The sequence below is a fragment of the Spea bombifrons genome, chromosome 5 (genome assembly GCF_027358695.1).
Source record: "Spea bombifrons isolate aSpeBom1 chromosome 5, aSpeBom1.2.pri, whole genome shotgun sequence".
In the NCBI taxonomy this organism is placed as follows: domain Eukaryota; kingdom Metazoa; phylum Chordata; class Amphibia; order Anura; family Pelobatidae; genus Spea; species Spea bombifrons.
The window spans coordinates 94,951,842-94,969,768 of record NC_071091.1 but is presented as its reverse complement, the minus strand read 5'-3'; positions in this window follow the sequence as shown (position 1 = coordinate 94,969,768).

The window sequence follows — 17,927 nt, the reverse complement described above, 5'->3', positions numbered from 1 at the left end:
ATTATTATAAAATACACTACAGGGATGGCAATAAGGACATGATTTTTGAGGAACAATTGGGAATATTTTCAATGTGGCATTTTGCCTGTTCTGGATCAACTGCGGTTCTTCTTGATAGTCCTGTGTCTTCCTTTTAACCTAAATTTCACATTTTCTTAGAAGCAAAAATAGTTTTAGGATTACATATTACCTAGAATATTACCTAGAAAACTCATTCGACTTTGTTTTGTAATTTTAGCTGACATTAGAGAGTGGCCACTAAAGTTAACAAACATAGGGAAATACATATATTGATATAAAATGGACAATCTAGTTCATCTTTATACGGTTTCCATCTAGACCTTACAATTTTTAGCTAATTCCTACTTTGACCTGAAATAACATGGAAAAAATGTCCTCAGTAGGATGTTCCTTTTCTTTCTATTACATGGATACATTCAATGCTGCTAGAAGAGATGGCCAAAGAGGAAATGGAATGTGAGTAGATGCAAAATAATTGTGAGGGATTTGTTTTTGAGTGAACCAGTGGGATTAATGAATATCCTATGTTATTCTAAAACATTTTAATACGCTAATGGAAGGGCATGAAAACGCAGTTGCCTTCGGGAAAACTAACACCTTTCCCATGACTGTGCTGAAGCAGGCGCTGACAGCCTTGAAAGGACTTGCAAATTTTGCAAATTAAATAAAAACATATACTATTTCTAGAACATCAACTGTTTTAGTTTTGTATTGTAAATAGATGCCTGATTCACCGCTAGTGAGGACATTTGGAAAAGTTGATAGAGAAACACAGAATATGAAGGCAAATCAGCCCATCTAGTCTGCTTATAATTATTGCTGGTAAAACCGTAATCATTCCTTGGTTTTCTTTTATATTCATGATCGCTTCATGCCTATCCCATACATGTGTAAATTCCCACACTGTATTAACACCTACCACATTTACTGGTTCAACTTATTTACCACCTTCTCATTAAAGTGAAACTTCCTTATATTACATCTAGACCTCTTACCCTCTAATTTTAGACTATGGTCTCTCGTCTTTACATTTCAAATTGGTGCCTGTAGCTAAAATTGTATATACTTTATGTGAGGCACCAGACTTGTAATGAAAATATCAGTTTAAGGATGACCACGGGTCATCGTTTGCTCTAATTGGGTAATTGGCAAAGCACTGTTGCTGGTCTACGGCATATATATATATATATATATATATATATATATATATGGACTGTTGTCACTTAAACGTATTCTCCAGAAATGTGTGAAAACATCTCATACAGATGTACCCTTTCCTTTTTTCTTCCCTGAAGAGGAATGGATTTCCTGATGTCCTCTATGGCCATCTTCTTTAGAACTTTAGTCGTCTAGGTCTGCCATCACCCTCCTTCTCATCATTCTCCTCTCCAATGAGCTTCAGTGAGATGGGATCAGAGTGTTATACCGCCATGTTGTCCCTTCTCTCTGTGGGCCTCCTGCTGGGTCTCTATGTACCTGAGTAGGTCCTCCCTGCACACCTGGATGCTGTCCTGCTCCTCTCCTAAGAGCATTGGTACCATTCCCTACTTCATCCATCAATCATACTCATTCACTCAGTATGCACAATCTCAAATTTCCACTTTCATCTCTGGTCTTTCTTTTTATCTGTCCTCTGCTCGTTTTCCCTATGATGTATGTGAGGTCTCATAGTTGTGTAGGTATTTATCTACATTTTTAACAGACATTTAATCACTGGATGTGAGTTTTGATTGACTGAAATGTGCATTTGCCATGGAAATGGCATGAGCAAATAGCGGTTTTTTTTAGGTGCGTCTTATTAGGCCACACAGTTCATTTGAAAGAACGTCTCTCAGGAAATGCCACCTGATTCAGTTGGTACTAGCAACCGATATTCTGAAGCCTGATTATGTGATTTTCACTGCATTACTGAATCAGGCCTGATATCACCAAGACTAAGACATTAATCGGTGGCAGCACGCTAAAAGGAAGGTATCTGCTCCATGACCGACTGGCCTGGTTTTTCCTCGGTTGTCTGGGTGACTATGAGGATCTTGGCACCATTGAGAGAAGAGATGGTTGTTTAGCCCTTGTTGCTACCAGCAAATGTAGCCATGAGCTTCAACACGGACTGTTCCACAAATAAATGATGCTGAATAGACTCCACTAAAAACATGCATGTAATATTTCTTAAATAAAACAAAAAGAAATGCAACTAATATTGCATTGTTAAATGTATCTTGCTGTTCTACAAGTGTAGATATGTTTTGTAAGCAACGATGGAGAATACTGCGGAAATTATCTCTATATTCCTAAATCCAGCAGATTGTCTTGTTGCATATTATGAATACGTATTTTTTGTTAACATGTTCTAAAATAGATTTGGAATAATGTTCTGGAAAAGACAAAGTGAAAGAAAACAAAACTAATAATTTCCTCTCTCACATCCGTGAAGCTAAGAAAGTTGTGAAACTGTTTGAAAAATAAAATTAATAAGCATTACACAATCTGGTTTATAATTATGTGTTTGAACGACAAATATTTTTCGAGGTTTAAGTGTTTTCTTTTTGCCTTTAAATTTACTGCAAAGTGATGCAGCCAAGTAAATTGTATTTCTTTCCTGAAAGTGCTTTCATCAGGTTTCAAATATTTCAACAAAAATTACCATTAAAGTAATTTCAAAGACATGCTTGCGGTCTCTGCTAACTCCTTGTTACACAACCATTCCTTTATAATGTAAACCAAAGGCTGTGTGATAAAGTGCACGAGTTAGAAATGTAAACAGATGCATCAGGCATAACTTAAGTAATTCCCTCTCTCCTGTGATTACAATCCATGTCACATGCAAAAAAAAATATATATATATAAAAAATAAGAGGACACTGGATATTTTTAGGGTCTGGAGTTATATCATATTTTATCAGTGGTATTTTCTAGCAAATCTTCCACAAAATGAAATAAAAAGAAAAGATGTAAAGAGGTTCCTAGATTATAATAAACAATATAAGGCATGTTAACGTAACAATTAATGGATGTCTGGATGCAGAGCCGGCCTTAGGCGTTGTGGCGCCCTGTGCGGACTACTCCTCTGGCGCCCCCCCTCACTACCCCCCCTCTCTGCCCCTTCAAACTGCCCGCCCTCTCTGCCCCTTTAAACTACCCCCCCTCAAACTACCCCTCCCCTCTACCCCTTCAAACTACCCCTCCCCTCTGCCCCTTCAAACTACCCCCCCCTCTGCCCCTTCAAACTACCCCCCCCTCTGCCCCTTCAAACTACCCCCCCTCTACCCCTTCAAACTACCCCCCCCACTTACCTTGTTGCCGGAGTCCTGCGGTAAGAGCGGGAGGCATCCGTCTTCTTGCTCTGCCGGCATTTCATGTTGAGCGCCGGTATAGTCCGGCGCTCAACATGAGATGCTGGCACCGCGACGGAGTCACGGAGAGTAAGGGGTGCCGAGCGGTTGCCGAGAACTTCACGAGCAACCGCTCGGCGCCCCTGACCGGGACTTAGATTAAAGCATCGGGTTTTTTTTTTAAACTTTATTTAACATCAATGATGTTAAATAAAGTTTAAAAAAAAAAACAAAAAAAAACGATACTTTGATCTAAGTCCCGGTCAGGCGCCCCTGCAACCATGGCGCCCTGTGCGGTCGCACAGGTCGCACACCCCTAAGGCCGGCCCTGTCTGGATGAATAGATCTAACTGGATAGACTATTACATTCTATACTACTACAAACTATATATATCTATATCTATATCTATCTATATATATATATATATATATATATATATGTGTGTGTGTGTGTGTGTGTGTGTGTGTGTGCGAACCCTCTAATTCTTGTTCTAGACATTAACGTGCATGATCTATAGCTTTACAGAAATCTATAATTTTTTTCTGACAATGATACACAATATATTATTGGAACCTACATAGACTGTATAAAACACAGGGGCAAGGCATTTTAAAAATGTAAACTTATTCAAACACATTCTCAAATATTTTTACAATGCCGATGGCAGAGGAAATATTACATAAAACATTACATGTCAGAAATTAAGGCTTGTCTTAGCGGCACCCAAAAGGACCCCAGCAGAAGTGGTGATTAATGATTTGATTGAGGATGACATATGCAATTATCTCACTCTTGAAGGCATTGTAGCGCCTTAACTTTGTACAAGAGATCTGCAGTGAGCTAAAAAGACTCTGATGAAAATTTGTATCTAAACTGACAGGGATTAACAGGCTTGACCTGAACCTGGATCAAATTTCCAGGAAGAGCCAAGTTTCTGGTGTGTGTCATGTGATGTCCATTCTTTAAATTTAGAAGAATGGTGAAGTGAAAAAAAGAAAAATATCATTAAAACCCCCCCCCCAAAAAACATTAAACACACTTACCTACGAGAGGACACGATAATTGAAATTCCAGAAAACAAGGAGTCCCTTAAAGTAAATGCATCAACAATCCTCCTGGGCCTGGTAACAAAACTCAGTATTATACAACTGCACAAGTTCTTAAATTGTAAGTCAACACAGGGTTAAACAATCAGCAGGCCTGATAGTTGTATTGAAGAAAAGGCACATTAAAGGAAATTTGTTTCCGGTATAATCATTTTGTCGTGTCCAGACAGCCTCCTGAACAATGAATGCGCACACACATCACGTGGCAGGAGATGGGGAAGGATAGAAGAAACAAACACCTTAGGAACTATACTTGAATGTATTCCAAATAGTATTTTTTGTAGTAAGTAATAGCTATTTTTTTTCTTTTTTACAATTATTAGAAAATCATTATAACAAACTTTATAATTTATAATTAGTTGTGTTTAGATCTGCCATGAATCTGCCACCTATAGTTAATACTTTTTTGAGTGTTTGTCTATTAAGGGGTTGTTATAACATTAAAATTAAAATGACTCCAGACTCAAAACATCAACAGCCAAACCAGGTTCTTATAGATGGCACCAGAAGCTGCTAAAGTTGAAATTGAAATAACAAACATAACGAGACGGATACATAGCTGTTTTTGAGTTTGACTGCTCCTTTAAATCATTTTAAATTAATAACTTAATTTGAACATTATTGGAGCAGTCCAATTGTAAACAATACATAACTGGGCTTTCAGCTGCTAGCAGTGAATATTTGTGTGTAACAAAATCTGTTCTACACTATCACTTAGCTTAATAATTTAAGAATTTGGGATTTGAATGGATCATCGGTTTGGCACAAATGTTTTCCGCTTTTGTGCTTATCTGTCTTGCTTTTAGCAACAATGTAGCCAAAATGTGTTGATTTATGTACAAAATATATCACAACTACAAATGTCTCTTCTACATCTTTTGGCGTTCTTCCCGGAACCACGACTTGAAAAAAAGGCTTAACCTGTTTCCATCCTTATTGTTAAAGTATAACACATTAGTCTGATGAATTTCTTTGAAATGTTAACTGAGTCCGTCAAATAAAGAATTTTATATGATTTGTGATGTCTTAGAGGATTGTTGTCCAGTTTTTCCTATCGGCTTGGTGGTGAAGCTTCAAGATTTATATGTTGTGGACTTTGAGAATTGTTGAAAATTCCCTTCTTCAGAACCAAAAAAAAGAAGAAAAACAAATAGAAACTTACAAAGATGACTAGTGCTATTAACCTCCCTTCCCGCTTTAAGGCCACACTCTCCACAAAAAATCTTGCATTGATACACAATTACTTATAAAATACATAAAATAATAGAGCCTTTTGGCACCTTATATAGTATATATTAAAATAATAATAATATATGCCTACACATCTGTCCATTTTCTGGCAAGGTCCTACTGTTGTTGTGACATAAGAATATAAAAGCAATCACCACACATCCAAAATGTACTTGTAAAGTTAATAGATACGCGTTTTTACTTAAAAAGCTTGGACCAGGGAAATTCAACAAATCTAAGATATTATATAGGATTAATGAATAGCAAGGCAAACCCCAAACATACCCCTTTTGCGTATAAAACCCATCATATCTAAAAGTGGAAGAATGAGAAATTATTTTATAATTCCAAATACAATTTGATTAGACATGTTACATGACCCCACGTTGTTCAGGGTGTAAGCAGCAATAAAAAAAGGCTTCAGCAAGGTAAAAGTGTAAAAGTAAAAGGACGTGTGTGAGAGGGAGTCGGTAGGGGTGTGTATGTGTGAGGGAATATGCAAGTGTTTGTGTGTTACAATAGGAGTGTGTGTGTGTATGTATGAGAATGAGTGTATGTGTGTTAAACTAAGTGAATGTGTGTGTGTAAGTGTGTGTGCTGTTGTGTCTGTTTGTTAACGGGGGGGGTCAAGGGGCCAGGGGCCACTCAACTGTACCTACCCCTGAGCAAGAAGGTGCCAGACCTCCCCGGCCTTGCACTTTTTGTTGTGTACATTCTAATTTATATTCACATGAGAAATGTTCATGTGCAGGAGACATTTAAACGAGATGATACAACTTATATCTTGCTAACCCAATGAATCTTATTAAACAAACACGCACATTTTCACACTTTTCCTATTAAATGTTTTTCCAACCAATTTGTGGAAGTTATATAGTATAATTTTATACAATATACAAAATGCAATCTAATAAACATTACAAATGTTACTGCGGAAAAAAAATAGACCTTTTCACATCCTTCAGGGGAAATAGTGATATTCCAGATCATCCATGATCGTATTTGTATCACTGTGTACAATATACTAATCATTTTCCTTTCACCCATGTTATTGTATAGACAATTTACAACAAAAATCATAATTATGGACATTATAGAGAGCCGTGGAATGAACATAGACGTATGAATGCATATTGCCCTTTATAGTTTTAGGACATTTTTTCCATCTTCCTAATAGGCGTATTGAGTGCATTGTAAACACCCAGTTCAGTATAGTTAACATGCTTACATTACAAAACGATTTTAGCACGCTTACATCTGGAATGTAGATTACAAGTAGCAAAAACAGAGTAATCCCCAAATAGCTTCCGTATCCTACTTGAAAAATTACCCAAGTCCATGAACTGAATGAAATATCTTTGACAAGAAAAATAGCAGTTGCAATCAAATTTGTCTGGAAAGAATGGCATTTTATGGAGTGAGTAGTTTGTTATTCACTCATTTTTACAACAAAATACAACCATTCTAGGAGATGAAGGTCATCCAGTGTACAGAGCTATAGTGATCTTTTGTTGGGGAATACATGTATTTTGCATTCATTATTGAGTTCAGTGACTACTTCCGTTTGGTTTATGCCTGTATTTGGTAAACACGTTTGGAATAAAATTGCACTCGTTTATCCTATTGCTGAGCATCTTTCGAATTTGTTTAAATGTTTGTGGGGATTTGGTGGAGTCCTGCTTGAGCAATAAGGAGCCTTCATTGTTGGTGCGGTCTGCCCACTTTGCCTGCTGTATTTGGTTGAAAGACCCATAGTAACTAGTTTTCCTTTTCTTTACCTGGAAATACTTCTGCATGTCCACATTCATTCGCATTCCATAATCCCAACACTAAAGGATACCTCTTTTACTCCATCAGTGTTTTAATAAATTATCCTAATCATTTGTCTCCCAGCTTAAAATCGTCCCTCGCTTTGTCTGTTATTTTGAATGACTACCCAACATTATTGATGTTGTCTCTTATATACCATCAACATAGTTCATCACCTTAACTAGTGGGCTCCTTTTTCCTTCCCGTTCAACAAGCCCAGACGGCAAGCCCATCCCACAGGCCAAGTAATATAATGCACCTAAATACTTAGCTTATCATGTAAGGGACAACAATACACAATGTGCACAGTCTAGTCATGTGCAACACATTTTTGCCAAAAAGGAACACAGACAACATAAATATTCTTAAGCTCGTGTTACAGTAGACAACCCAGTAGCTGTATGTGGATCACACAGAAAAAGCTTCTGACAGGGCCTTAAAATCTGTGTGTGACTGTCCGCTCGCTGGTGCCGGGTACCGAGACCGTGAAACACTAATTGTAAAATCTGGCATGTAACATGTCTACCTGTAAGAAATCATGTAATTATTTTCTCCCACATTTGCCCAAAAGTTAAGCACTATACATTGTAACTTACTGACCTTATATAGACCCAAGTAATTTCATGGGGTTTTGGAAGCTTATTGCTGTGGTGGAATAAAATGTCCTGCCTGCAGAAATCCACGTATCCAGCCCTTAAGATGACCTCAATGAGAGACCATGGATAGATATAGCCTATTGCCCAGCCATGTGTGGAGTCCTCAAAGAAATTTAGAAAGCATAAACAAGCTGTGTTTCATAAAAGAACCTGACTTGGGTCAACCTTAACTAAACGGTGAATGCTGTGGTCTGTATAACTTTGTGGAAGGTGCAGTCAAGAGTAGATTGCTATACATATAAAAGCCATGTTGGGTGGGCCATAAAGTCGCAGCGCACTTGTTGCACTATGATTTGGTCCTGTCCCACGTAGCACTTTTTTGATGGGGCACAAAGAGCATGCTTGGGAACTCTCCTGGTTTCACTCCCAAATCCTCCAGATGGCGGGACAGATGTCCTGACACGCACCACTACACACCCTTTTCCCCTTTAAATGGGCTAAACAGATTAGTGATATCATCTACTGGCATCATGCCCCTTTCCGTAAAGCCACATACTGCCTAATATAAGGCCACATTTTACTGCCTTTTTGGCAATACATGGCTTCTGTACAGGGCGCTGGACACCATTTGTAGCCTGTGTATTCACATGGCGATGTTGCACGCATGTTGAATACGTCATCTTCACTGCAGTCTTCCAAGTTTCAGGAGACTTACAATTTGTAGAGAAAAGTTCCAAGAGTGCCAGATGATAATAGTAGGTGTTAAACATAAAGGTAAGTTAAATTAACAACTTAAAAAGAGTCAGACAGAGCATTTTGTATTTTTACATATGTAATGTTTTATTTAAAAAAAATATAGTGGCTGTGGGGAATTCCCTTTTAAGTAGACGCAGTGATTTCCATTCACTAAGTTCCTTAACAAGGTGTTCCTTTGCTGGTTTTTAGAATCTCCTTTGTAATTTCCATCTGTCAAAGCACCAATAGCGACATCTAGTGGTTAAATAAAATCACCTCCCTCCAGGGACTGCTTAGCAGTGATACAAGCTGTTCTCCCACAGATAGTGTGAACTTCATTAATTCCCTTGTGCATCAGTCCATAGTGATTTTTAATCTGGCAATGGGCAAAATAATACTATTGTCAAATCAATAAGTGGTGATATTAATCAACTAACTACACAAATAAACAAGTGGTCCTTATGTCTGTTTTGGTAATTGTATCTGCTTGTTTTTTATTTGTAGAATGTGGTGTATTGAATGGTAGTCTTTTAAAAAAAAAAAAAAAACATGCATAGAAAGTTTCCTTTTGATTTGTATAAAATTTAATTAGTTGCAGGTAAACTGTTCAATAAAACAATATGTGGTCGTAACACTTGTTGTGTCAGGAAACTGAAGCAGTAAATGTGCAGAAGGCCAGAGTATACTTTATAGAATAAGGATCTTCAAAGGTTGACGTGCATGAACATGTTCCACTATGTATTAAGGCTGGTTAACACATCAGCAGCACCAAAATGTTACAAGCCCAAAGGCTCAAGGTAATGTATGGTGGCCCAACACAGATGCTGTCAAACATTGAGACTGAGTAGCCTAGAGGCTCAGTGCAGTCCTGGTAGTGGCATTTGGTGCCGTGGGAACATCTTGATTTTGGAGGACCCATGTTATTTGTGCTTATTGACACATAATCAACAGCCATAGGTCATTCAAATGAAGCACACAAAAATGCAAGATAATAGCGGCATTAGAAAGCCTCTTCCAAGTGTTTGGATTGCCAGAAAGTTGGTTTGTAACAAGGGACCACAATTCACAGCTGTTGAGTTTCAATGCTTCCTGAACAGGCATTCAACACCTGAGAACTGCCCCATACAACTCTGCCACCAATGATCAGACAGAGCATTATGTTAAGAAGCTGAAAGGTTGTTTTAAAGGCATCCAAAGGGGAGCCACACAATCTGATGAAGCAACTACTAACATTTTTCACACAATATCCAACAACTCCTCCTGCATCCACAAGGATGCCTCACTCATGTTAGGGCATAGGCTGATAACTAAACTGAATTTGTTAACATCTAACATCCAGACAACCGCATTACAGCAACAATGAAAGTGCTGACTTAGCCTGACTACAAGATTGGTTTTGCAATATGACGAAGGGGACATTAAAATCGCTATGAGCCATGATCATTGAAACTGTCCAATGGTGTTCTAACCTTATGACACACTGACCACATGTGTCAACGTCTAGTGACAAAGAGCTTACAATTAAAATGACAAGTAAAGAACCAAAATGATGATTTCTAGCATGGTATTTGGCACCCAGTAGACATTTCTCGTGCTGACCCACCTATTCTCCATTGCCCAGAACATTAAGCTCCTGGCAGGTGAAATTATAGCAATGGATGACCTAGGAGAAAGCAAAAAGGTACCGGAATCAACGAGAGAATCAACAAGAAAGGATTGCCATTAAATAAAAACCAGGACAGTGATCCTTATCCTGTAATGCTGTTGATATATAATGTAATGTTGGCATGGTTTTATCTGTTTTGTCACTGTTATCTTATAGTTATTTAAAGTAGGATGTTCTATGTAATCACACAACCAGAACATTGACTTTTAATTCCCTTATAATGTTTAGTTGATATTGTTATCTGTTGTGCTATAATGTGAGGAAGTGTTGTGTCTTAAGCAGCGTTGTCATGGTGATGGTGTGGACTACCTGTAGTTTGAAATATCGTCTAAACATTGCTAGAAAAAAATCTCACTTTTAAGTTTTTACTTTAAGATTAATGAAAAGTTTCTCTGTGCACAAATGTATTCCAGGAACACAAAATGGGACCCAGACTATTAAGGCTTCTCCCTTCTTTATCTTTCTCTGTAATGAAAATAATTGTGTGAAGTTTTTTTTTTTTTTCCCAAAATATTTGCCTATTTACATAAAACAGTATTACTGATCCATCCTTGTTTCAGCACATTGTCATTTCAGTTTAAGAACTTGGTCCTATTTTGAAAATCTGCATCTTGTTTTGCTGTTCTGAACCTCAAAACTCATTTTGGATGGGAATGAAAATGCAAGGGAGACAAAAAATACAAATGTATTCCATTACGCATCATGATGGATTTTCAGTTTTTTTGTCATTACTGTCAGACCCTTTTGGAACATTATAACAAATGGAATAGCTTTTTTATACACCAGTTTCACACCACAAACAAAGCCTGTTTTTTGTATTATCTTTTGGCTGTTTAATTCAAAATAAGAATAAATTACATACCATTGTCCCTACCTACCAACCTTTATTAATCTCTCTCTCTGATTTCCCAGGGCTCTGGTAAGGATCTTCAATTGCTAGTTTTACCTCCTCCCCAAGTCTAATTGGGGTGAGCCCCATATATTTCTGGCTGCACCTCTTGATCAAAGCAACACCCCCAGGAGAGGTGGAACTCCAAGGAGACATGGAGATGACATCCAAGACCAAGAGTCCAGGAGCTCAGCTTGCCAACATGTTTATAATGGACATATATATATCAGTGTCACTGGATTCTGACAGATCGTTCTAAGCTAATGAGAGAGCTACCTGTGCTCATGTGAGGCATCCTGAAAAGTTTGATTTGCCTTAAGAACTAGGTTATCAATATATACAAACACCTTAATTAAGACCAAGGGTGATGCTACTGTATAAACACATTAATCAGATGCTCTTTGCTTTCATTGGTCAAAGGGGCCCCTTAGTGAATAAATTTAATTCTAATTAAAACTATTCAGCTGTAATGTTAACTAACAACCTAGAGCCATGCTTGCCAGCTGAACATTTGCAATGCCTGTTTGCTGAGAATCAGACTAGGAAAGCGTGCCTAAGAAATAATGCACAGTATCGCGCTATGCTTAGCGTACTGTAGTAACCTGTTTGCTGGATGACTATCCTACCTATCCAGAACCATCTTATTAAAGGAATTTGCTGCAATAATGTTAAGGCTCTCACCCTCTAGTTTTACCCTCCAAAACTACCGGTGTCGCATATGAAGAGAATTCCCCAATCACTTATTTGTTAATAAAGCCAAAGCACATGTGGAAGAGCCAAGGGGGAGCATGAAAAGGGCAAAAAAAAGTGTTTGTCCTCATACAGTAACCACCACATAACAAAGCCATTGCAGAATTAACCCTTTAAGGACAATGGGCGGTTCCAAAACCCATTGAAAACAATGCGTTTTGAGCTTTGTCATTAAGGGGTTAAATATGTTCCTCACAGCAGACAGAGAGGTTGGGAAGAGCTTCAGTTTAGAAATGGCTGTTCAAACAGATGGTTTTTACTTTGCTACCTAGCCTGTACCTTTAGCTATGCAAGACATTTAATGATAGAGAATAAGGTATTTGTTCCATTTCTTCAATCTCTCAGTATTGGTATTTGACCACACTTTCCAAAGTCAAAGGAAATTAAGGGATTTTTAATCTGATTTGAATACTGGCAAGCTGTGAACAATTTAACCAGTGGACAAATACGGTTTACTCTAATTAGGATCCGGCTAACTTTGTTTCCAGCTGTAGATGACAGACGATTTATACAACATTAAACTTTAATATCAACAAACATTATTAGCAATGATAGAAAGCAGATTAAATGATAATTACTAACATACAACATTAAACTGGTATACTAGCAGCCGTAGGAGATAATACAATAATACAATAACACAAGAAGATGCCATAATATTCAGTCAGCCATATTGCTACCTGAACTTCATGTGAATTGTCGTTATAGAGTATGGTCGCGGTGGCCTACACTAACGTTTTGTTGACTGCAGCTCCCATGATGTACAGTCACCCATTAATTTTTACCACCCCAGCTATTGTAAACTAAAGTTCTTATGCTGTTCAGGTACATGCTGGTCTGTTAGCTACTACTACCATAGTAGTCATATCATTTTTTCTATTAATGGGTAACTAATATTTGCCTCCCACCAGGAAAACCCTCTCCAGAGCCAACAAAGGTAGGCAACGGGGAGGAGGTAAGGAGGTATTGGGGGGTGGAGAGGATATTTTGCCCCTACTGAAAAAAATCCTGTAGATGCCTGTGACCATAATGTGACTATGTATGTCAAGTAGAAGGATCAAATTGGTTATGTTGCCCCAAATATTATTTTTAAATATGGATGACCAGTGTAGGTAAAGTGCCCTGCAGTATGTGAGATGTATAACAGCAGGAGAGGGCTGGCCAATGGGATAAGGGGATCATATACTCCTAGGCTGCTTTAATTTAATGATTTGGGATTGCTACCTGAAGCTTTTTTGTGTGTTAACCTGCACATCCACCTACAGCCACCTAGATATGACAAAGGCGGCATTTCAATTTCAAGTTGGTTGTTTTTATGTCTCATGCATGGGTTTTACACAGTTTTATTTTTCTGTAAATGTGGTTTGAACATGACTTAAAAGAGAATTTTCAGCATGTTTTTATTGTTGAGCTACTTCACTGGATGTGCCCCCTGGGTTTCATGGTGCCAGCCTTTCCCTGTATAACCAAGTTCCCTTTCAGTTTATACATCACACATATTCCAGGGGGAGCACTTTGCATTTGCTGTAAGCAATATATGAAAATATGTGTTACACAGCATATATGGTCACCTCATCACTCCTCACTTCATGAGATTCAGATATTAATACATTTGAAAAGCCGATATCTAGTCTCTCACTGACAGGATAAGTAAGGCATTACGCATTTTAAAGAACACATTTTCAATCAGTTAAACTCAGTACACCTTGCATGCACTTACATGTGTCAAAAGTCAACGGGCATCTAAAAAGCCCAAGCTGTTACCAAAGCTTACATTTTGGGATGCTATTTGCATCAACCTGACAGAAACTTGCACATTTTCAGCCAGATACATGATTGATGTTAATTTGGAAACTCCACACCACCCTATAAATACAGTTAAAAATCTAAAGACCTGTGCATGCACAGAGCTACACAGCGGTACAGAAATAGGAGCGCTACTTCTTCAGTACAGGTTTGTTTTTGCCATTCTTCAGGATGTCATGAAGACATGAGGAGCCATGACTTCAATCAAAAAGACTGAGCAGTTCCACTTCAACACAATCAGAATTCTTCAGGATGTTATGAGACCTTAAAGATTAAGTAAAATTAATAATAATCCAAAAATATTATATATAGATATATAGATATTATAATACAATTTTGGAGCACCTTAGCAGATTCATTATTTCCATTTTGTAGGCAATTTTGTAGCAGCTCACAAAGTATCAGCAAGGTATGGCAACTCAAAGCCTAAATTAGAAACAAATTGTCTGCAACCATCATTGCAAGCCAAATACTTAATATATCATCCATGCTGGGAAAGAAACAGAAACAAAAATGTTGGGATTCTATTTGATATATATTCCCTTGCGCCACTCATTATTTGTATTGATACATATGTAATATTGCAGAGAGTGACAAAGTTGGCAAAAAGGTTCTTCTCAAACTAATGACATTAAAATATAGCTTTACTAATGAAATTTTCAGTACAAAACCTACCCCAAAACCTTAATCCATGTTAAAAATAAAACTAGCAATACGATAAAAGTGTCCTGAGGAGAATGGTGTCAGATAGCAGAATCTTGTATGGATTGTGTAAATTGGCAGATTTTCAGACACTTGATTTCATCTGCCTAGCTGGACACTTTTGGGTCTCTTAAACAACTTGCCTCCACCGTTGAATTGACTGCTCTCCAAAAGTCAACAAACTAACATAACTATAATAATATATGTTACAACTAATCTCATGACATGATTGCCTTCTATGCTATCAAAAGCATCTAAAGATTTGTGGGTGTCCAAGTAGAAATAATACTGGAGCTTCATTGCATTTCTTTAATTATTTGCCATGTTGCCTTTAACACAGATAACAAGCAGAATAAATAAGAAATGTAAAGTTTGTGATCATAAATATGTTTTAAATAAACACACTTCAATGATTTCATGCTACAGTTGTGTAGGGGTTTAGATTTGCTCTCTTAGGGGTCCCTTAGATAAATGAGGGCTCTAAGCAGCTGCTAATATGTCACATCTACCCCTGTTTCTCATCATACTTTACCTACAACAAACAGGGAATGTGTGAATTTCAAATGATGTAATGTCACCTTTAACCCACTGAGTACCAGGGGACACATTTCCTACACTGTGGGTTATATTTAGGAAAATCTTAGAAATAGATTAGACACCTGCTATTTTATTCATAAATACCTAGCTTAAGGCAAACTGAGAATCACATTGTATGATGTAATAGTACAAATGCAAACAAATTTTAACCAAAAAACAGTAAACCGTATTTTTCCCAATTATTTCCCTGTATATGCCAAACCAGAGGACAAAAGTAACGTAAACGAAATATTTTTTCTGAAAAGATCAGACCCCTTTAGTAAATGTATCATTTACATAAATACACATAATATGCATAGATAATGCACAAGTTTCACATTTTGCAATAGAGCGTTTCATAAATACTTTCACCTTTTGATCTGATGTGCATGTTTACAAAATAAATAACTCAAACAAATAATTTAATGCTAATAATTGATTTAAATAGGGACTTTTTCTAGTTTTGTGTAAATTGGAGCTACAAACACGAATCTGAGGTTATGGGTGTTAAATAATTTTAAAGCTGTTACATACTGTATATATAAATCTTATCTGTACAGTAAAAGACCATAACATTCTGATTTCCAATACTCACAACAAAGAAGAATAAATAATAAAACGTTGTTTTTTAAGTCATTGATTCTAGGGCAAGATGCTGATCAAGGTAACATTAAACAATATGAAATTGGCAAATTGTCGTGTCTATCTTGCTTCTGTAAACATATCCTATTGCATCTGAAATATTACTGAGAAAAAATATCTATAGCTACCTATGAACAAAGTAGAATCAAGTATTATTAATAAGGCACTGAGCCATAATATGATGCAGGCCCTTAAACATTTTCCTTGATGTAGTTATTAAACATTAAGAACTGTTCATAAATATGTGCTCGTTAGAAATAATTCCATGTTACCCAATACAAAATACATTAATTTTCAACTATTTGAAATAGCCATATAGGTAGAGGTGTAGCCAGAGGACAAAACATTTATGTAAATCTGTAACCTGCTATTTGTGTCATTGAGTAATGTTAAGTAATGCATTTAGAAGAATAGCATTGTATTTTATTTACACAGGCTAATGGTTAAACCAGATTTTCTGCTGTTTCTATACAGGATTGGAACATTTGAGGAACCTCAGAGTACCTCCTGGGATATTATATTGTATAATAAGGATGTAGCGATGCCAAGGCCTCCAGCTGGTGGACCATCACACAGAAGTGCATTATGGTGTAACAGCTAACCTTAGTCTTCCAGCTGCAAGCCATGATGGTTCTCTCCATTTAATCAGCTCATTGATCACATTGATTTCTTATTTTTTAGTAAATGTAGCACACAAATCCAACACAGGTTATTGTTTTCATCATGAGTATTTCTTGCCAATGTAAAGTGCTAAGCTGTGCAAATCTCCCGTTTTACCTACAAGTCCATTTAAACCCAGCAGCCACTGCTTGTTACTTTAAAGTATATTAAGGGTAACCTAAGAGTATCTTTAGTTACTAAGATTTTATGATTTACGCACACCTTTTATATTGATCTAGATATGGTTGACTGATAAATGGATTTTAAATTTGAGTATGATTTTCCTTTTGGCCCCAAATATAATTACAATAAAAATACCCAAGAGCAGTACTTCTGTGCTCTTTCTTTTATTTCATGCCATGTTCAAGTGATGTTGATTCGAAAATTTAATAGACCTGTCAACATGCATTAGCAAAGTGAGACAACCTCCAGAATACTGCTATAAAAACAAAGTCCATTTTTAATTAGAGCTCTGCACCCATAAGCATTCCAAAACATATATTAAATAGATATTTCTTGTTAAAAGCTTGTAGTTTTCCAACTTCACCAAGTCCAGATGAAGCAATACAGACCAGGAGGAACACAGCTGAGTAAATTTATTTTCGTAGACTTCATCAGTCACAATCTGAGTGCTTTGCCATGTCTCTAGTAATGATGTTATGATAGGAAAAACATACACACGCCAGTGTGAGATTTATAGGTGACCTTATTACTGGACAAGGAAAACTATAAAACATGGGACAAAGAGACTAATCCAGGACTCTGATTTACATTAAGAGGTGATACATATTAAAAAAAAGTAAGATTAAGAGCATGGTTTAACGATCCTGCTCGATTTCCATTACAAATGTACGTATTTGCCAGAAAGCTCTTTTTTTAATTCCTTTGTTGTTTTTTTTGTTTTTTTTTTCTTGTCCGAATGCTCGTTTCATACTTTTTTGAAAGAAGGATTGTGAACTAAAATAACAACTGTTAAGGGCTGTATTGATGAGGATTACAAAATGCTGTAGTACTTTGTTTCTTTAATGGAGATTCCAAAATATAGGATCATTTCCTCTTTTAGATTAGGAGCTTCTGGTTCATTATTTTTACCATTATTTTAACTTGCGCACATACTATTAAGGAAGATACTGCACCATATGGTTGTTTTCTTTATTTTATGCTCTTAGAGATTTTAAAGAATAAAGAACAGTCTTCATACCTCAGACGAGCCTGTTGTGCTGGCACTGTTTGTGAGTGCATTTTACACCTTCTACATATCTTATTGTTTTTGACAATATTACACTATCAGATTATTTCTTTTTTCTATGTACACATGCGCCCCGAATTTTGCTGGTTACGTGTTTGAACGCCGAGAGGAGCGTTTTGGTTGGGCTGCGGCAGTGATACATTAGAGAAGTATTTTT